The sequence below is a fragment of the Castor canadensis genome, chromosome 2 (assembly GCF_047511655.1).
Source record: "Castor canadensis chromosome 2, mCasCan1.hap1v2, whole genome shotgun sequence".
Taxonomy (NCBI): domain Eukaryota; kingdom Metazoa; phylum Chordata; class Mammalia; order Rodentia; family Castoridae; genus Castor; species Castor canadensis.
Window position 1 is genome coordinate 202,296,665 of NC_133387.1, and position 22,289 is coordinate 202,318,953.

General features: G+C 41.9%; 1 long non-coding RNA gene across 1 annotated transcript; it reads right to left on the minus strand.

Moving 5' to 3' along the window:
• Window positions 1-10,732: 10,732 nt before the first annotated feature.
• Window positions 10,733-20,407, minus strand: LOC141420911 (uncharacterized). The gene is made up of 3 exons (XR_012445635.1): window positions 19,387-20,407; window positions 13,735-13,851; window positions 10,733-10,941 (listed from the first exon to the last, which is right to left on the minus strand). It is a non-coding gene; the product is annotated as an uncharacterized lncRNA (long non-coding RNA).
• Window positions 20,408-22,289: the final 1,882 nt, after the last annotated feature.

Genomic DNA, 22,289 nt, shown 5'->3' on the forward strand with positions numbered 1-22,289 from the left:
CTCAGTGTGGGAAAGCTTCATGTCATTCACCAACTAGATTACTCCATGGGATCCAGGTGAGAACTAATTCTGCTTCTCTCTCTGTCTCTCTGACAGGTTTTACCTGAGAGCATTCTCTCAGAAAATTACTACTGGCAGGTGCCGGGCACAATGGCTCATGCCTGTAAATCCTGGCTACTTGGGAGGCAGAGATAGGGAATATTGTGGTTCAAGGCTAGCCCAGGCAAAAAGTTAGTAGGATACCCCCCCCATCTCAACACCTAAGCTGTATATGGTGGTTCAACATTGCAATCCTAGCTACACGGGAGATACAGATAGAAGACAAGGTCCAAGGCTGACCCCAGGCAAAAACATGAGACCCTACCTGAAAAATAAAGTTAAAATGTCCTGAGAGAGTAGCTCAAGTAGTAGAGCACCTGCCTAGAAAATGCAAGACCCTGAGCTCAAACCCTAGTTCTGAACAGAAAAAAAAAAAAAAAAAACACTGGCAAAAAAATCCCCTCTCAGTCTTTGCCTTTTGGGAAACAAATCTAACACATTTGAGGTTGTTCTCCATCATGTGCCATGCATTACATTTGAGTCTTTATATCCATTTGGAAATTTAACTTAAGCTTTACCTTCACAATTCATTTGCAAGACAGTCATCTGCCCTGACTGACCCTAGAGGTGAAATGGTGCTGCTTAACCCACTGGACGTGACCAAAGTGGGATCTGAACTGACCACCTACTTCAGAATCTCCATGACGCATTCTATGCTACATTTAGGCAGGAGCTCATTTATCTCTTCCAAAAATAAAGGAGGTGTGGGGGCTAGTCCTCAGTTAAGTAGAATATGCAATTAATCACTTCTGCCCAAATCCCTAATTTTTAAGGTGCTCAAGTGATCTGTCTTCTTGCTCGCTCTGGTAAGAGTCTGGCAGGGGGACATTTGGGGAGGTCTGAGAATTTTCCACTACTGTCAGGCCTTTGTGGAGAACAAGCTCACTGCCTGAAGAAGCTGGTAGCTGTTGACGGACTCTGTTTACTGATGAAGACATCCTGACATTGAGCGATATTCCCCACGGCTGCATAGCACACCCTTGTCAGACCCTAATGTTTCAAGTTCCTTACCTGTGCTTCAGACTTCTGAGTTATTGTCGTGTACAAGTCCACAGCTTTCGCCATTACTAAGCGTGATGAGCCTCGGATAGGATCCTGTTTTGACACTTGTCACTCACTATCTGTTTCTGAGTCTGCTAGTCAAGAAGGAGGAGAAAACATGTCTCTGTGAAGAGTGATCATCTTGCTAGGGTAGCATTTGCATCCTTGTAGACCAGTCTAAACTGGAGTTTAGGGTAGTTAATATGTAGAATTAAAATCCATGAAGTACTTAAAATAAAAAGAAATGGAAAATTTAGGCATTGCTTCTCTTCTTGGGATACTTGAACTCCTTACCTTGCATGACTGTCTCTTTTAGGATGTATTATAGCTTCACAAGAGAAATTTTGAGCTTCTAAACACTTTTCAAATTGTTTCCTGGTCTGAGTAAGTAGAGGTAAATAGTAGGTAGAGGTACTCCAAGCCAAACTGGATGAGTGATGAAACACCAACATATTGTCCATGGAATAGGAAATTATGTTGAAATTGTGGCCCATAGAGGCTGCTGGTTCTTGCAATGGAATTTATCAAATGGAATATGTGTTAGATTATGATTTGCTATATTCTTTATCACTGGTATTTTCTAGCACAGCAGCGCTCTAGACTTTCAGACCCTATCTAGAGTTGACTTGTATTTGACAACAACAGATTTTGTTTCAAAGAAGAAAATATAGAAAGATATCAGATAGACGTCTAATGTAAAAAAGAATTGAAGTGTGACCTCCAGTATATAAAAACTTCTATAAATATATCCTATAGATAGATGTTTTTTCCTCATTTTGAACAATTCTATGCTCTAAAGCTGAATCTCCCAAAATAAAAGTCACAAATATTTTCACTATAGTGACAAACACTTGGACACCCAAGTCTTGAATACTGATTATAACGGGAGACTCAAAGAGAGCATCACAGAATGGAGAGGGCAGCGCTCTGGGACGGGGCCAGGGTTTCAGCACTGCACAAGCTAGCTTTGTGATCCCACACATCTCATTTTCTCTTTCTTGGTTTCAGTTTCCTGAAAATGTACAGTGAGAGAATAGAACTAAACAAACTCCGGTGTTTCTCCAGCTCTATATTTATGTCAATTCACATTTATAAAATGATTTTAAACACTTGGAGAAAGGTTTCATAATAATTTTCCAAATTACAGAGCATTTCTTTCTTGGATGTGGTGATATGACAAACTATAACTTTCTCCCCAGAAACACGCATATATACATTACACATATATACGCATACACATATGTATATGACATATGAGACACATGAGACCTGCCCATATTGGTACTGTTATTAAAACTTTAAGCCAGATACACGATCAAGGAAACGATACTTCACATACATCTGGGGAACGACTCTGAAGAAGTGCTGAAGACTAGAGAGGTTGCACAGATGACATAAATCTAGGCAGGTCAGAAGTCAGGTCCCAGCAAATCATCCAGTGCAGGAAGGGTGGGGGTACTGCAGGTCAAAGCAGACAGGGACCAGTGTCTGAGATCAGAGAATGGATACTGACAGCTCTGAAGGACAGAAGACATCAAGGAGGGATCATTTTAGGGCAAACTGATTTCTTCTTTGTGCTGTTTTTGTTTCCTTCTTGGTAAAGGTGCCTACAGGTGCTCATTGTAATCAGAACAATGTAGAATAACACTGATGAAGTAAGACACTGAGGACTGTTTTCCATCAAGGAGCATTGGAAAATCCAGATGGTTTAGAGATACGGGAAGGAGAAGATGAGATATGAAAGGAGAAAGAAATAAGTCTTTGTCTTTCTTCAACACTTGCTTTGTCCTTTCTCAATAGGGAGGGAAAACAAGCCACACCCTACTTCTTTGACTCTCAAACCAGGCTGAACCAGCATAGCCAACAACCAAGAAGAGATCTGGGTTGAGAAGGCATGGCCACAGTCCTCACTCCTATGAAGGACTCCACACAACTGCTGGGACGACTCCATCTCCCTCACACTTCTCTTGTGCTGCCCACGGAAAACAATGTGAAAGGCCACTCCAGGAGGGTTCCCTTGTACCCACCTCCACGTGATTATGCAAGGAAATGGTCCCACCTAGTCCTCATCCAAAAGGAACTATTTAAGAGACCAGTTATTGCTGAAACATGCGGCAACACAGAAGATACCATGAATGCAACAGAGGTTCCTCTCCCTCTGTTGGGGAAAGAAGAGAGTTCTTCCGTATCCACTAACTGACTGGAGATGGACATACTGTTTCGTTTTTATAAATTTTCTAGCTGCTTTATGGAGAATGTACTTCATTGGGGCAAGAAGGGAAGCAAGAAATTGTTAGAATGCTTTGTGGTGATCCTTGTGAGAGATTATGGTGATTTAGAGTTCTACAGTCATCTGTATCTGCTTTCCTCACCTTCCAGGCACAGGGAAGAATTAAAATTCTCTGTCCCCTTTGCAGCTAAATAGTTCTGCCCAATGGGTTGGAGGCAGAATAATATTTACCACTTCCAGATTAGAGCACTTGTTACCACACCATTCACCGCTGTGACATCATGGTGGCAGGAGCAGTGTGGCAGAGGCTATTCACCTCATGGTAGACAGGAAGCAGAGAGGGAGAGAAGGAGAGGGCAGAGAGAGAGAGAGAGAGAGAGAGAGACAAAGGCCCAGGACAATATACAACCCCTAAGCGCACACTCCCAGTGACCTACTTCTTCCATGTAGGCCCAGTCTCTCAAAGTTTCTACCACCTCCCAAAATATCACCACCAATTGGGGACCAAGGGTTAAACACGTGAGCCTATAGGGAACATTTTATATTTAAACCATCAAGCACCTAATGTTGAGCGAGAGGACTCAAGCATTTTGGTGCTTTCCTGCCACCTCAAAGGTGCCTGGTGATGTTCCAGACTGTGGAACATCAATGAAGGGAATGGAATGAAAAGGAAGTGGAGCAAGCTCCCCATAGATGTGCTGTGGACTTACAGCCTGAGTGAGCAGTATGCATTTGGGGCTTGAAATACAGGGATGTGAGGTAATAAATGTGTTACCACAGAATAATGTAGCCTATCTAACAGGTATCGGTGCTAACTATAGAAATGGTGAAAATTAATCAGATTGAGAACATAGTTCAGAGGTTTAACTGATAGGATTTTCTGATAGACTGAAGATAAATGACAGACAGAAGAATTATAATGGTGAGTACAAAGATTAGCAATTGCTAGTATTAGTAATCAGTTATAGCTTTTCTCCCACTGAGCTCAGCACAGTCACAATCCTCTCTGACACAATGTTGAAGAAATTTGCTAGAGAAAGGAGAATGAATTATATGACTTTTCATGGCTAGGATTATAGGTTCTCTTGCAAATCACCTGTCTCTAATAGCCTTGACAGTCAGTGAGGAGCATAGGGACAGATGGTCAGAATTCTTATTTTATCGTGGAACTAGTGGCCTGGGATGAAGTGAACAAGACCACATTCATTTCAACCTTCCCCAAAAGTAACTCAGGACATTTGTATGTCATCACTAAAAACAGAGAGAGTCAGGAAATAACAGAATTATATATTCTGTTATTCTATATTCTCCATAGATATTTTATGGAGAAATCAGAAAGAATGAACTTATTCTTGGGGTAATACTTGTTGGTAGATTTAGGTGTTCAAAATACCTAACCCTAATACTTGATTGGAAAAATTCTTACAGTATTTAAACACTATTGTGGCTCTGGGTCTAACCAAGTGACTTTAAACACCTCTCTTTAACCTCTGTGAGTCTTAATGTAGTTACTCTAAATCAGGAATAAGTATGAGCACTGCTTTGAGAATTAAATGAAGCAATGTGTATAAAAACTAGCAACCTACACAGTGCTAGTCTAAGCTGCAGAATTATTAATATTTTTGAGTGAACTATAGGAACTCCTCTTTTCCTTTTGGCCTCCGTGTCATCTTGAAAAGGTTGTAGAGGAAGCATGACAAGTCTAGGTCACTACAAATTCAAATCATGGCAGTTTTCATATATCACTGGCCCTCTGACCTTACATATCAACTCATGTGGGAGGAAATTAAATCACTGTTCATTGTGAGCATTATTAGAACTGATGAAACCAGTAGAGCATGCTCTCATTAATTCAAGTATTTGTTAAGCAGTTTATGGTAATAATCACAGAGCCCAAGCACAGCTCAGCTGTCCCCATTCCAAACAAACCCAACCTCCCAGGGACTGATATAAAAAATGTATACCAACCTAGTTCCCAACTCACCCCAACACCAATGTCTCAATTCCATGGCTTTTAACAAAGGAATCAAAGCATGTCAGGGGAGCAGCAGACACAGAGGCACTCAAGGCAGGAGACCACCGGGGAGACTCTCAGAGCCCTTCCAGCTGAACGCACAGCAGCACACATGGCACCTCAGCCGTGATGCTAAGCAGACTTGCTTCAGCTGTTCTACAGGCCTGCCATGGAAAATAGAACGAACTGCTCTTGGCAACAACTGAGGAGGTGAGTAAATCCAGGAGTGGGTGTGATATAATTTTAAAGAGTTTCTCTAATTAGGCTGTGAACAAATTTGACCATATCTGATTCTTTTCCTTTAGGATAGTCAGTAACTTAGATAAAAAGTGTAATGCCTACTCACCAAGCCATTAGTTTGAGCTAACAGCTAACCGAATCCTAATTTTTTCATATCAAATTTCCTCTTTGCATCTATAACCAGGTCTACACAGTACAAAGCAATTAAAATGCACAGCAATTAGTCAACCTGGGAAAGCTAACAAGTCGACTCTAGATCTGCCTGGAGTAGACTGTTTAATTCACAATTATCTCAGTGCATGTTTGTGGGGTATGAGTTTACATGACAATTTCTGGATCTTTATTACAGCAACAGTTTTAAGAAATATTTATTAACATTTACAATGTGCCAAAGACTTGTGTTAGGCACTCGAAGCACAGAAATATTTAAGCTTCTCTGACTTTAAGGAGTTTGTTGTCTAATGAGAATGAAAGGCACACAAACCTCATTGACACAATATGGTAGGTGATACAGAACCTTTGGTTATGGCTTCCTCAGAGAGAACACCTGAGCTGAATTTTAAAGACATACAAGAGACTGAATGTGGTGGTACACACCGGTAATCCCAGCACCAGAGAGGTACAGGCAGAAGAATCATGAGTTCCAGGCCAGCCTGCACTACATAGTAAAAACCTGTCTCAAAAGAGCAAAGCAACAAAACCAAAAAATAACAAAGACAACCACATGACAGGCAGGTGAATAAAGGTAAGAAAGGGTGTTTTGTACTCAAGGACCAACTTAGTTGAAAGAATGCAGGAGTCTCATATTTGGGGGCACCATGAGCTCAATATGGGATGTGTTGTGTGAGAATGAAATAAACCCAGCAGGAACCTTGATAGAGAAGTCTAAATCCTGGGGAAGAATTAAGGGTTCAGGATATAGCTTTGGCAGTCATCAACTCTTGGAGAAAAGAGGAAGTCAGGGAAATGTATCAAGGAGAAAAGTCTGATGGTGAGATTAGGAACCTGTGAATACCAGGCTTCAGGGGCAGGAAAAAGATGGGGAATTCACAAAAGGGCAGCAGAGAAATGACCAGTGTGGCAGTAGAAGAACCAGGAAAGAAATCCAGAATGTTGGCAGTTTTAAGCAGATGGCCAGAAACAACAAATAAACCAAAAGTGTAACTAAGACAGGCTTAAAGCAATATGCATTTTGCACTCAGTAATATGAAGAGCATTTGCAAACTTGTCAAAAGCAGACTCAAGGGTGGAGGTGGGGGTACAAAGAAGAAAAACTATAGCATAGAGTGTGCTTCTTGACCAAGAAAAGGAACGAGGTCAAGGGAGGGTAGTTTTAAACTAGGAGAAATTAGAGGATGTTATAGGCTGAAGAGAAAGAATGCTAGAAAGTAAGAGATTAGATATGTAGAGAAGAAAATGAAGGGAAGTGAGAACTCTCTGGAAATATGAAGAGGTAGAGAGAATACCCACGAATAAGGTGAAGCTCTTAACAATTTCACAAATATCTCACTGTAAGAAATACATCTGATGAAGACTCAGTATATACACAAAGAAACACATGTAATCATATGTGCAAAACAAATTCATGAGATAATATCTACTCTGCCTATTGTGTGGCCTTAAATTTCCTTTCTTTTTTTTATTTCATCAAAGAACTTTTCTAGTCACAACCGACTAGGTTGATTTTATGGCCCACTGAGTGACCAGAGTCTGCTGTTTAAAAGAACAGTGGAAAGAGAGGACTCATTGATACCTAAAACTAGACGGAAGGAGATAAAACTGGGTAGAGATGAGTGTAAATATCAATTACAGGTAAGGAGTTGAGGCATTTCAGGCCTTGTGGACTCACATTTCTCTATGCAGGAGTGGAGCTTCTGTGATAAACCTGGGTAGAACAGAGTCAGGATAGAATGGAGCCAATTTGGAAATGTCCCTGGGGAGAATCAAAGAGGATGCTGGGAAAGACAAGGACAAGGTCACCTGGCTGCATGGAGGACCGCTTTAAACCAGAAACCAGGCGTTTATGACCACACCAGCCTGGACGGCTCTGCAGATGAGAACACGTTCCACTGGATTTTTAGTTTGTTTGGTATGCTTTCACCAGAGGACCTAGTAGACTCCCAACAAATCGTTACGGAGTGGATGCTGCATCACAGACACTCCGTGGCTATGAGCTGCTTCACTGGCTAGACTGAAAATGCATGCTGATCGCTACCTCTCTTTCCTTAGGTTCCCTCTCATCCCCCCATTAAGCTTTTCCTTTGGAACTCAGAAAATTGTTCAGCTGTGTACTTGGCAACACCAAACATGGCACATGGCACCCACGGGGATGCCCGGACATCTCGTTTGTGATGTGTTGTGCAAGTGTGCTATGTAACCAGCCTTGGCGTCTATTCTGTTATCCAGCAGATCAGTACTGTGCCATGAAGCCGCGACCGTTGGAAACACCGCTGTTACATTCGTTCACGTAACAGATACTGGCTGAGCGCTGACGACGTACCACGCACTGCTCTAGGTTGGGGATGGTGTGTGAACAAGGATAGCATGGTCTCTGCACTCATGTTGCTAACATTCTCTTTCAGGAAGAAAGAGCGATGGATTTTTGATCTTGTTTCATTTTTTGGTGGGAGGAGGAAATAGGAGAAAAGAGACAGGCAGCAAGAGAGGAAAGCTTGTGCAAGCTTAAAGTTGGGTACAACATGGAGCCTGGTGCTGGCCCATTCCAGGAACTGAGAGAAAGCCAACATGGCTACTGCCCAGTGGTGGAAAGGATGGTGTGCAGATCAGGCAGGGCCTTGTGGGCACGTTAAAGATACCGATCGCTCCTCTAAGAGCAGAGGACGGCATTATAAAAGGGGGATGACAGAAGCCATCCTGGATGTATTTACCCCCGAGTCTGAATATTTAGCCAACCTTTTGTTCTACAGGGGCATCTCTCAGCTGGCAGCTGGTTTCCATCTTGTGTTGTCCACTCTTGCCCCAGAAGCAAGCAGTGCTGGATAGGTCTGTGTTGTGATCCACTTCCCTTCCACCCTAACAATTCACTTTAAACATCTGAGGCCCTTTCTGTTTTCACCTACTGAACCTTCAGGCCAAAGGGCAACAGAAATATTTGGCTGAAATGCACACTGCTAAGAGCCTGGGTTTCCAGAGCAGATGTGACTGAGCACTCAGAAAAGTTTTAGATGAGACCTTAGTCTAAATCCAACCCGGAATTCTTGGGGCTTCTAACGTTATTTTGCATCCTCATTTCCTACACCATTTCTTGTTGCCTGGGGGCCTTGGAATCCACATGACCACCTCCTTTCTTTCCCTCGGCTCCACAAGTAGCTGCAGACCTGGGCTGGTAGGTGGAGTTGACTCCATGAGGCTGGTACATCAAGCCTGGTGTGGCAAAGGGAATATAGGCTCTTATGTCATACATTCGGAGCTTGGCTTTTGTATAGTAAGAGCAGTCTGCAGGCTTAACGATTAGTTAGAATGACAACAGGGACCTGTGCAAGGCAGGTGCCCAGGACTCAAGAATGGCATCACCTCAGGGAGGCTAGCTGCTTTGCCCTTGTGGCCATAGAGCTCATGTACTATGTGGATTTTATTGCCAAGGAGACCACAAAGCCAGACTGGAGGTGCCACCTCCCCCTGACTATCAGGGAGGGAAGCTATTGGCACCTTAGGAGAAAAAGCAGCTGTTAGTTTTCAATCACCTCACTCCTCTTGCTAACTTTGACTTCTGCCTCTTCAGCATTCTGAGACACACCCTCCCACTCAATTAAGTCAGCCCCAATTGTAAGAAGCTTTGCATATTTCCTAGTTCCTTGTACCTGTACAATAAAATCTTCTTTAATTTTTCTCTTTAATTTTTTATGGTTGCAAGGAAATGCAATTAACTTGTCAAATAAACCTGGCTTTGAGTCCAGGTTCTGTGTTCCTGCTTAAGCAACTTAGCATCACAGAACCTTATTTTCTGAATCATAAATTAGTGAAACTAGTAGAAGCCATCTCACTGGGTTGAAGGTTTAATCAAACGAGATAATGCACTGTCTGGCACATAGAACTATGCTTTCAAAAAGGTTAGCTGGTATCACTGTCTTCCACTACTCTGGGCAGGAAGGGATCATTGTGGGGGTGTTGATCTTGTCATATAAAAGTCCTGGACGTTTTCAGAAGATCCAAAGTTTGTTCACCATAGCTTAGTTCTGCGTATACTGGTGGTGCAGAATTTGACAGTATTTTGCTCCATTGGCTCTGATGCCTGAGGTTGGAGCTATGGATGGAGTGAAGGTCTCTTGTTAGGCACAGCTGAATTCCTAGTTTTTCCAAACAAATGAATGTATGGGATGAACATACCAATATTTTTTATTTAGAGTCAAAATGTACACACAGGCTGCTCCCAAGCCAGGAAATCCAGGGTTCCAAAGTCCCAACTTCCTAGACCTTGGTGAAATCCTCCTCAACATGGCTGTTGAGTGGATTAAGGGGGTTTGAAAGCCACCTGGTAATCAACCCTTTGCTTCTTCACTCCTCTCCAGCTCAAGTCCTGCCTTTCTTGTGACTCGAGCATCTTTACTCAAGCATCTTTACACTCCAACCATCTTTACAATCCATGCATTTCTTTCTCCTAATTCAGCTTAATAGATTGGGAGTGGGGAGTCTATATTTATTTTTGTGCCCCACAGTTACAGAACTTCTCAGGAATTATGAACGGTTGAGTGACTGATCCAGTGAGTATATTCATTCAACATATTCTTATCAACTACCCACCAGGGGACAGTCACTGTTCCAGGCTCAGGGAACACACAGGTGATTAAGTAGATACAATCCTTGAACATGAGGGGCTCATATTTTGTGTGCATAAATTCCAGATTGGTTAAAAAGTAGGGAAGTGAGATATTGAATCTGTTGTCCCAAGACAAGAATGTATTACAAGTTATGTAACCTAACCTTATTGTTATTCCTATACAGATCGTTCCCATCAACGAATAAATAACTTAAATTACAGCCATTTATTGTTTATGGTTTGTTGGGAACTATGCTCATGCACTTTGAGAGACCCCTGCAACAACACTAAAAATTAGCATTATTATTACATTTGAGGAAACGATGGCACGGGAAGGCTAATAACCCATCTGAGCCCCAGAGGGAAGAGAACGAGAAGGGTGACTTAGCTACTTAACTTGGTCAATCGCTGTGGTTGACTCTGTGGGGGTGGGGCGCCTTGTCCCACAGTGTATGGTGGTATAGCAGGCTATCAGCAAAAGTTGCTTCCTCTCTTCCTTTGAGAGATCCTCATAACACCGACACAATACTTAGGCAAAACCTCCAAGATGATCAAGGAAAGAGAAAGAAGAAAGTCTGGTAAGGAGTGGTTTCAGTGGCTATGAAGCTGTGTGGCCTTGAGCAAAGTTTCCGCTAGTGTTTTTCAGGGAGCCACTTGTGAGTTAATTATCTCTTTCAATCCTCCTATCAGGTTTAGGAGATAGGTGCTGTCATCCTCCACACCTTACAGATAAGGACAAAGACTATCAGAAACACTGGAAAGTCTCCCAAGATCACACATCCCGGACGAGATTAAAACCTTTTATCTCCTTGCCAATTCTTTTTCCAGAATTTCAGCTGCAATATGTCATCTTTAAAATTTTTCCCCAGCTCTGTCTGTACCATTTATTATTAATTCAATCAAAAAATTTCAAGTTCAAAAAAATTGAAGTTCTGTAATTAGTTCTACTAATTAAGGAATTGAAGTATTCAAGTTCAATTATGTGAGGTGTAGTTGGGTGATATCAGGAAGAATAAAACATAAATTTAATGTTTATATCGACACATACACAATAACCATAATACAAGACAGGAGTACGGAACAGTTGTGAGGGGCTCTAGGAAAAGAACACAGGACTTAGGAAGAGAATGTAATTTGGTCTTGCTCAACAGGGGAAGGGCGACTTCCTGGAGGAGGCAGAATATGACCTAGTCCTCAAATGCCCACTCCTTCAAAGACACTTTTATTCCACAGGCACCAAAATGCCCATGCTTTTCCTGTTTGTCCACTTAGGCTGAGAGAACCCTGGTGTGAACTGAGAGCATAGTATTATTATTTTGGACACTTCAAAGAGAGGAGAAGTGCAAGTGTCCATAAAAGTACATTTCAAAGAGCTTGCTTTCAAAAGCTAGGACATTTAAGGGGCGCTTCAGCTACATCCTTTCAATTCATCTATCACTTCTACAAATCAGGCACACATGGAGCCACAATAATTCAACCTCTCTTCTTGGTTCAAGAGAGCAGGTATAGCTTTTTGATTTTAAAGCTTGACACTGGACAAAGCTGTAGTAGGTTAGAAATTATGCTATAGTAGGAGCAAACACAGGTAGTACTCACCATGTGCCAGGTATGAATCTAAGTGTATATGTATATTATTCACAAATAAGACATGTAATCATCCAATGAAATTCTGTGTGTGTGTGTTGGTTGGGGGGATGATGGGGATCGAACCAAGGGCCTTGTGCATGTTAGGCAAGCGCTCTACCACTTGAGTCATGCCCTCAGCCCTTTCGTTTCTTTTTTTGTTTATTTTTTGTTTTAGAGACAGGTCTTGCTACCTTTGCCTGGGCAGGCCTCAAACCCTCAGTCTTTCTGCCTCTGTCTTGCCTCCCCCAAGTAAATGGAATTACAGATATGCCCTACCATGCAGGGCTCTCATTTTGCAGATGGATAACCTGAGACTCCAAGGGACTAAATAATTTGCCAGTGGTCACCCAGTTGGTGTCAAAGCCCAGGTTTAAACTAACAAAGCCTTGTTCCAGAAAATGTGTGCTTTCCACTTCTGTGCTCACCCCGGTTGATTTGGTTGGTTTAAAAACAATAAAAAGCAGGAGTGAGGTGGAAGGGTGGAGCAAGTGTATAATCCCAGCAACTCAGGAGATGGAGGCAGGAGGATGGAGAGTTCAAGGCCAGCCCAGGCAAAGTTAACTAGACCCTGTTTCAAAAACAAAATATAAGCAAAAGGGCTAGGGCATAGCTCAAGTGATAGAGCACTTACACAGCATGTGCAAGGCCCTAGGTTTAAGTGCCAGTACTGGAAAAAAATCAACAAAAGAAAAACTAGTATGATTGTACTAGTTAGGGAGAACCAAAAGTGTTTTCTTAACTGTAAATTTTTGGTTCAATATATAGTCATAATTATAGTAGACATAATTCTGTAGGCTTAGATTTGAAAAATGTTACAATGCATATACTGCTATTTCCTAACCATAAATGTAAATCATGATCATTGTAGGCAAAAATTTAAATTCAGTATTGTATTAAAAAGACAAGAAAAATCACTTATGAGATAGCCATTGTTTACGTTCTGAAGTCTTTCCTTGTAACTTCTTTTTCCTAGTTATAGCTAGCTATTTGCCTTCTCATTGTACATAGTGGGAATCGCGGTGTGACCAGTTTAATATCTTGGTGTCCATGTGGTCCCATTTTACTAAAAGTCCTTCTTATTTTAAGACCAGGAAAAAAATGTTCCATCAAATGGACAGTCTGATTTATTTACTGAAATCTCTCCTTTAAGTATTCGTGTTGTTCCCACTTCCCCTATTAAAGAAAATGCTTCTATAAACATTTTTGTACACTTTTATAATTGATATTACTTCCTCAAACTTTGTTAGGTTTACATCGGTTTTGATTGGTGACTTAACTCCATAAATACTAAATATTTACCCGGTGTTGGCTACCACTGAGGGGCTGAGGATACAGTGGTGTCGCTGGGTCAACAGAAGTGAATACAGTTAAGGTTCTCAACACAAGTTATCTCTGCTTACTATGAAGCCTGCTCCAGAAATTCATTCCTCATGAGCTGTTTATGACTTCGCAGCCCACTGAATCCTATATGCATTAAGAATTATATTTTCCAACTTGAAAGATGAAAATGCATACCTCATCACTGCCTTTATATTTCTTTGATTTCTAGTGAGGTTATGCCTTCATTGTATATTTATTATTCATAAATCTTTAATTTTTAAATTCTTGTTTAAGGCCTCATCTAATTGAAGAAATTTCTCATTTCAGATTTCTTTATAGCTTGAGAAAATGAATATCAAAAATATTCCCTGAAAGCGTTAATGTTACCTTTTAGTATCCATAAAAGTCAAGGTCAGACTTTTAATACTTCCAGCTCTCAGAAATCTGGGAAATTGTAGAAAATCAAAATGGGCTTTACTGTCTGCATTGAAAGCTTAGAATGACCTGCAAAGAGACATTAAAGAAAATTGAGCAAAATCTATCAAAATCTGTTGGTTTCGTGGCTCAAGGAAGTTAAACACATGTATCGACAGTTGGAGGAGTTCCTTCTACAAAATACTTTAAAGCTCTTTCTAAGGCAGTTTGTTATTTAATGTAGCTTAATGTAAAGTAGTAACATGTATCTTCTTGAATCTTATGTGCATAAAGAGTTTCAAAACACAAAGTCTCTTTGTACCCTAATCTCAGAAGTAGCATCCTTTCTCTTTGCTGTATTCTGTTCATTATAGGCCTGTCACTGGTTCCTGTTTACATTCAAGGGACTACAAAAGGGCATGAAGGTTATTAGTGACCAGTTCAGAGCCTGCCAATTACACTCTCTGTCCTTTCCCATACTTTGTATTCTTCGTCGCTCTTATCACTAGTGAAAATAGTTTACTTGTTTACAGTTTTATTGTCTGTCTCCCATCTCTGTTATGTAACTCCATGAAGGAGTTTATCTGTTTTCTTTGCCACATTATCCTGAGAGCCTCAAGTGTATCTGGCATGCAGCAGGTATTAAATAAATATTATTTACCTAATTGATTAACTGATAGAGTGCGATGGTCTAGGAAAGTAATGTGTTTAGTGGTCAAGAAAAACATTGGTTGAGTGAAACAAACAAGTTAAATTCCCATCTTACCGTGTGACCTTGGGCATGCCATCTAACAATTTTCGATCTCAATTCCATATTGAAGAATTAAACCGAATTTATAAGAGAGAGAGAGAGAGAGAGAGAGAGATCTAGGCACATAGCAAGTGTCCAATGCACAGTCACTATCATTATAAGTCTATAGGTGATATTTCTGGCCTGTGTGGAAGACTAGGCCCAGCACTGATGCCATGCACTAAGAATCTTCCTGGACAGTACTGTGTACCTCACTTCCTACTTTCTCCCCACCAAACCAGGGCCTCCTTTGGCCAAACTGAGCCATGGAGAAGGAGAAAGAGGGGGCCACACCAAAGGAGAGATCCACATTATACGGTGCCCATTTCTAGTGGCTGCTCAGCTCCTGGGCACTGCCCTAAGGGTGAGCTAACTGACCATCGTGGTGAGCTTGTGCCAATCCCTCTGTACACTTCACTCTCACCCTGGAGACTGAGGGGGAGGTGCTGCCTGGCAGAGTTTCCCAGTACGACCTGGAGTTTCAGAGCTTGCTGTGACTGACTGTAAATATGGACAGGATCCTGCAAGTGCCCTGCTGTTGCCACACTCTGATTAAACAAAAACAGTTGATCCAGTTGGGTTAAACGTTTCCCAAAACTTCAGGTAAATTGAAGATTGTCATGCTAAAGAAACAAATGATACTCACAAACACTGATAATAGCCATAATTTGTGTATTTATTTGCCCAGCTACTCCATAAACCTTTATTTAGTATAGATGTTCCTTCATTTGTGGTGAGGTTGTCTCCCACTATGTCCACCTTAAGTTGAAAACATCCTCTGTTAAAAACATACTTAATACACCTAACATCCCAGTTTGCCTAGCCTGCCTGAAACGTGCTCAGAACACTCATAGGAGCCTTCAATTGAGCATAATCGTCTGACACAAAGCCCATCTTCCATGCAGTAGGTAACTGGGACTGGGGTTCACTGCCACTGTCCAGGTCACAAAAGAATATCTTGGCACATACTTCTGACCCAAGAAAAGATCAAACTTCAACATTTGAAGCTTGTTTTTTTCTACTGAAGGCATATTGCTTTTATATCAGTATAAAATTACACAATGATAAGTTGAACCATTGAAAGTAAACCATTCCCAAGTGTACTTGGGAACTGTGGACCCACGCAGATTCGTAAACAGGAGAATGGAAGTGAGAGCACTGTGACAGAGTGCCTGGGGCTGGGAGGGAGCACCTAATTCAGGTTTTGGTACATGGAAAATCTTCAAAGTAGGTCTTGAAAAATGAGACTCCTTTCTTTAATTCATAGTCATAAGCTCATAATACATGCTAAGGAAAGTACTAGAAGGACAGAAAGGCAGTGAATGAGACCCAGTTCCCATCCTCAACCGCCCCCCCTCTCAATTGTCTTGGGGGAGTTAAAGGGTAGATGAGAAGTCTCCAGGGAGGAGGTAGGTGCAGGACTTTAGGAAAGGGAAGTTCATTATTCAAAGTATGCTGTACCATGCATGAACTCATCACAGTGAAATTACCTTGTCTTATTAATGCATGCTAATTAAAAGACAAAATAGAATTTTAAGATGAAAAGGAAAGTTCAGGGCTAGGCATGGTGGTTCATGGCTGTAATCCCAGCTATGTGGCAGATGTGGGTAGAAGGATTGTAGTCTTAAGCCAGCCTAGACAGAAACACAAGAACCTATTTGAAAAATAACAAAAAGGGCTGCTAGCACGGTTCAAGTGGTAGAGTGCTTGCTTAGTGAGTACAAAGTACCACTGAAAGGAAGAAAAGGAAAAGGGAACTTAATGGCTTGTTTAGGCAACGGTTTTAGTATGGTCAGAATGTAGGACATGTGGGGACAGGCAGACCTGGAGAGAGTTGGAAGGAGACAAGCCTGAGGGGTATGTCTGGAGGTGAAGCACTTGTGCCCAGTTAAGGAGTTTACATAGGATCCCGTGGACTATAGAAGTGTGTGTAGGAGAATGCCATTGCCAGGTCTGTGTCTACAAAGATTCCTTGGCATGTATTACGTACAGGTTGGATGGGAGAACAGCTTTGCACTTTTCTAGGCTAGAAATAACTGGGCTCTGATCTAAGACATGGTCAGGCACAGACGGAGAGATGGGAAAAGCTCAAGAGCTAGATCTGAGGAAGAAAACCTATTAAATATTGGGAAGTGACTACATATACCCAGAGGGCTTTAGAGTCCTTTTGAGTCACCTACTCTACCCTATCACACAAGTAAGAAAACTTTCTTTCAGCAAGGTCAAGCAACTTGCCCAAGATCATACAGCTGGCAGCTTCACCAGGGTCCAGGACAATACCAATGATTTGGGTTATCACAGTATGTATTAGTTTGCTAAGGCCACTGTAACAAGGTGCCACAAAGTACCACATTTTTGGAGAACAGAAGTAAAAAATCAAAGTGTTAGTCTGGCTAGGCGCCCTTTAAAATCCCAAGGGGAACCCTTCTTTACCTTTTTCTAGTGTTAGTCCCATCTCTGTGCACATAATGTCTTTCCTGTGTGCCTGCCTTCACCAGCCATGTTGGATGAGGAGCCCACCCTACTCCATCCTCATCTGAAGTAACTATATCTGCAGCAAATCTATTCCAAATAATACCTTTCCAAATAAGGAATTTATTTAACCCATGTCAGTGTAATCCGTGACACCATATCCAAGTGTTCTGACACAAAATGATGCTATTTTTGAATAAATTGGCTTCCCCTTACCTAAGTATAGGCAAAGATGTGTTGAGATCTTTATGGAGTGGCCCATTTATTCAAAAATAGGCAGGACTGGACTCTTGTTAAGGCTGAAGTTGGGAGCTTTACCTATCTCTAACTTCTCTACTTGGACTTGAAGTGAGTGGCACCATGGATCTCAGCTTTTATTGGTTATCCATTCATCATCCCCATCTTGCTGTCCTGGTGCGACCTTTCATAAACCCTGAGCAAGACATCAGCTTATCTGTCTGTAAAGTGGGAAGAAGGAGGCTTCTCCACCATGCAGTAAGCAGAGCCTTGTGTGAATGAACAGCAAACCTTCAGCATCATACCTGAGTCAGCAAATGCATGTCTCAGGAAGACGGGCACAGTGAAAATAACAGAGCATTGCCATTTCTGTTGCCTTCTTCACTACTGACTAATGAGGAACCAGAGTCCAAAATAGCTGATTCCAACCTCACCCAGGAAGTTCATCCCCCCACTCCTACACACACACACACACACACACACACACTTCCTCCTGACTTCTGCTCCTGCACCACAGCAGCTGTAACCTGCCTTGGGGTTTTCATCTCAGCAGACTCCTTCCTGGTCTGTCCTGTTTGGCAGAAAAGTTTTTCTAAATCCCTCTGTGCACAGGACCCTGTCCCCTTGAAGGATGTTCAAAGAAAGGAGTGGTAACAGTGACATTGGTTCAGATACTTCACATGTTGTACTTTTCTGGTAAAGACTCCCAAAATCTGGTAAAATCATTAGAAGGCTGGTTGCATTCATCTCAAAGCTCCCAGAAAAATGGAACTTAGATCACACTAAAGCCACTTTTATTTGGAATTCGGGGCCAATCAAACAGAATCTAAACTGGGATTTAATTTTGCCCTTGTAGTGAGGATTTGCTAAGCAAATTAATACTAGAGTGTAAACAAGGCTTCCTGATCTGCCTACAGCCTTTCAGACTTGCAAGCAATGCTTTCACATGCTAATTGCAAATCCCACAGTATTTGTGAAAGTGGGTCTCTCTGGGATTTCTATTTGCCAACAAGTTGTTTATCTCTAGTTTAAAGGGGATAGAGGGCCTATGAATTATCGAGTAGCCTCTCTGTGTTCTGCCTGTGCTCTGTGAGAGACTGTTTATCTTAAAACCATCCTTGGGAATAAGCATTGTCCTAAACTGTACCTGTGGAGTGGGCTTCTGCCTGAGTTGCAGAGTTGGTAAGTGATGGAGCTGAGATGCAAAGCCAGGTACCACCTCTGACCACATTGTCTGTTTTTTCTCCAAAGTACATTCTCAAATTCAGTCTCCTCAATACTTAAGAATGTTATGTTGCTAACTAGCTCAAATTAGCTCATTTTTACAAATCCTGTTTTCATTTCAGTAATGAGGAAAAGGAGGCATTAGGCCAAGAGAAAGAGGTTGTGGCAGATCCGGGCTAATAAGTGGTAGACCTTGGTGCTTCCTAAGACCAGCAAGGAGTATGAAAGAAGACGAGATGGGAAATCACCCTCACCTTGTTATATGTTTCTTTCCTTTGGAAAGATGTGTTTTCATCACTCAGTGGAGGCAGTGTAGACAAAATGCATGTCTGGGACCAGTGGGCCACTCCCATGCTGGGCAGGGAGTTTTAACCCTTTAATTGCACCCTTTTCCATTACTGCTGCCTCTGTCAACCAAAAACTGACATGTTTGCAGGTAACTTCATGCTTTCAGAAATAGGACAGTCTCCCCTCACCTAAGAGGCGATACCTGCAAGTCACATCACAACCTTCCCATGTAGACTTATTTTTAAAGCATACACAGAAGACATTTCAGTGGAATTGGAGAAGCAGAGCTTTGACCCAGAAGTGAAACAGCTGTTATCTCCAGATTGCTTGTCATTAAGGAGAAGACTCGAAGCATCACAGGAAAGCTGAAATTCTGTAGTTTCTAGAGTATGCATTGCACTTTGCACACAGCTCATATACCATAGCTCATTAGCTGCCCAGCAGCCCATAATGCATGAAACAAAACAGACTTCGAACAATTATAAGGCTCAACATAAAATCAAGACTTTAAAATATTAATGCTGACTTTTTCATTGCAAAAAAAAAAGAAAATTGCAGAAAAACATGGGTCTGACTCATCCTAACGCCAGGACTGGCTGTTTGGATGTAAATACCTTAACTGCTTGCACACCATTGCCACCTTTTCAGCTAAGGAGCCCTTCAGTCTCACTTGAAGCGCAGAGGAAGTGCAAAGAGCCCCAGCACTTCAGAGCTGAGCTCGCTTTGCTAGGAGACAGTTGAGCAAAATCCCAGCATGTGATACATGCTGCCTGCTGATTGGTTGTTCTCCCTGGCCGATGACATCATCCTGTTGCTGGGTGGAAAACTTCTGCAGCACAGTCCCAGATATTGACTTCAGATCCTTGTGAAAGGGACATTGTACTCAAAAGTGAAATCAGATTATAGCTCAAATGGAATTAGAAAATCTTTTATTTGTGATCGCTTCAGTCATCTTGGCTCTTCAATATAGAACCCCTCAAGCTCCCTACTCCATAATCTAGCAAATGCTTTGTGTGGCACTCTCTCCTCCAAGTCACCCAACCCCCACCCCCTGTAGAATGCAAGAGAATCAGAACCTTACCATTTTCTTCTTTGACTGTAGATGGAAGGTGTTCTGCACATCTCCCAGATGGGACAGACTTTCTGATTACTTCATGTCTGCCTTTGCCAACCAAACTAGATAGAGTATGTATTCACTTGTCACAATGAATTAAGGTAGTACTTAGGACTTTCTGTAATGCATGGCTTTCAAGCTTTCATTTACCCTCCCTGCAGGCTGTGAGGCACAGATTAACAGGCAAATGATGGCGAGGGCAACTTGTCTACAGCCCTTTTCAGTTTTCAAAGCACTTTGTATGCATATTGTCTCATGTCTCTTCCAGTAGTCCTATGGATTACATACTATTACTTCTCCCAGTTATGTGCATAGCTCTTAGATGACAAGACCAGGATCCAGACTCTGGCTCTCTAAGTCTAGTATCTGAACCCTTTCTGAACATCTTTCAGTCCTGTGGGCTAAGTGACTCGCAAGGGCCAGTCCAATGCAAGGAAGTGAGTCAGCAGCAGGACCCAGCAATTCTTGTTCTTCTAAACCTCTTGGTAGCTCTCAAAACAACCTCCTTCTTCAGGATTGCTATAGAGACGCTCTTATAGACACATTTATTTTAGAAATCTCTAAGCTTTCACTCGCTTTTACTTAAGTGCAGTTCCGAGGGACAAAATAAAAGCCTAATAACTCAAATGCATATTTGCATAGATTACATAAACCTTCTCTACGGGTGAGATTATCCAGTTGCAGGCTTATTTTAAGTTTTAATGGAATGACTTTGACAGAGCAGAAATAGCAGTCTTAGTAACCAGCTGGGTAATTCATATGTCAGAGACATCTCCGTGGTGGATTGCAGCTCAGTCTCTGCAGAGAGGCTGGATTTCTCTTGTTTATCTCCACTGGGAGGATGAGCCGCCCTGGCTCAGCTTTCATCCTGCCCCACACAGCTTTCTCTTTCTTCTCATTTATTGCTGCAAACTCTTCCTCTCTTCAACTTTTAATACACATTTGAACAATTCCAGCTTCCCAAAGTTATTTTTACAAATGCAGAGAGAAAAAAATCAAGCCAAAACAAAAAACTAAACACAGACACACATGGAGGATTTACTCATGGAAACTGCCACATCTGGTTTGCTCAGGTGAAAACAATGCTCCCTCAAAACTCTTATTTTGCAATGGGACAGAGAATCCTTAAGCCAAGGCTTATGAGGAAGGGAAGGAGAGCTTGAGGGGTGCACATTACTCAGACCTGGAGGTGGAGATTTTTATTGTCTGTCTTGCCCTTTGTGCTGACAGCTCCCAAACACATAGCAGGGTGACTTATGTCTCACACTGCACAAAGATGATTTCATGAAAACTTTGCATGCTTCTCTCATTTTCCCCCCAATCCTCAGGCCTGCTGTTTCTGTGTGTGACTTAGGCACACACAGTTCACTCGATTTCAGTCAAATGCTCTCTGTAAAACTTGCATCGGTTTACAGGTCTCCACACTTTCACTGCCTATATAGAAAAATAAAACTTACCAATTTTGGTATTGTTATTTTAAGGTGACAAGCCACATCTCCCATCAAAATAGTATCTTTGTCTCGAGGGCTCTCCAGGGTGAACCTGAGTACCCCCATGTCACAAGCTTTCTTGGGCTCCGGTCCTACTGACCTAACTGGGGGCAACTAGAGATGCAGAAAGGACAAACAATAGAAGACAGACATGCAGAAACCAGCAAAACCCCTTGTTCCTTCCTATTATTGCTTATACTCTCTCTACAACAAAATTAGAGATAAGGGCAAAATAGTTTCTGCTGGGTATTGAGGGGGGGAGCGGGAGGGGGTGGAGTGGGTGGTAAGGGAGGGGGTGGGGGCAGGGGGGAGAAATGAACCAAGCCTTGTATGCACATATGAATAATAAAAGAAAAATGAAAAAAAAAAAAAAAAAGAAAGGACAAACAATAGAAGACAGACATGCAGAAAGTTGGGGCCAAGTGTGCTGAGCACTCAGATGGAGACAAACAACAGCCTCATTGCTTCTTTTCTCTTGTTCTTTAAAACCTTACTTCTAAAGTCTTTCTTTTCTATTCTTTAAAAGTCTCTTTCCTTAGACTTACTCTGTCCCATGCTCTCTCTTGGCTTTTCTTTAGCATAATCTCTCTTAAAGTCTTTGCCCTCAGACTTGCACTGTCCCATGTTCCCTTTTAAAGTCTTGGTCCTCAGACTTGCACTGTCCCATGATTCCTCTAATCTGTAGCATAAGTCAGCAGCAGCAGCCCACCAATCAATCTCCCACCAAAAACACCCACGTCCTCCTTCAGGGAGCCTTTTATATTCAAATAAGGAGGTGGAGCAACAGTTCTCAGGGAGGGACTTGACATTGTAACAAGAGGAACCTGCTCTCTACTTCTCTGAATGCAAACAACTTAGGAAAAGCAGCTGCGCTGCATTTTGCCTCTTACACTCTTCTGGCTGGGGCCATGCC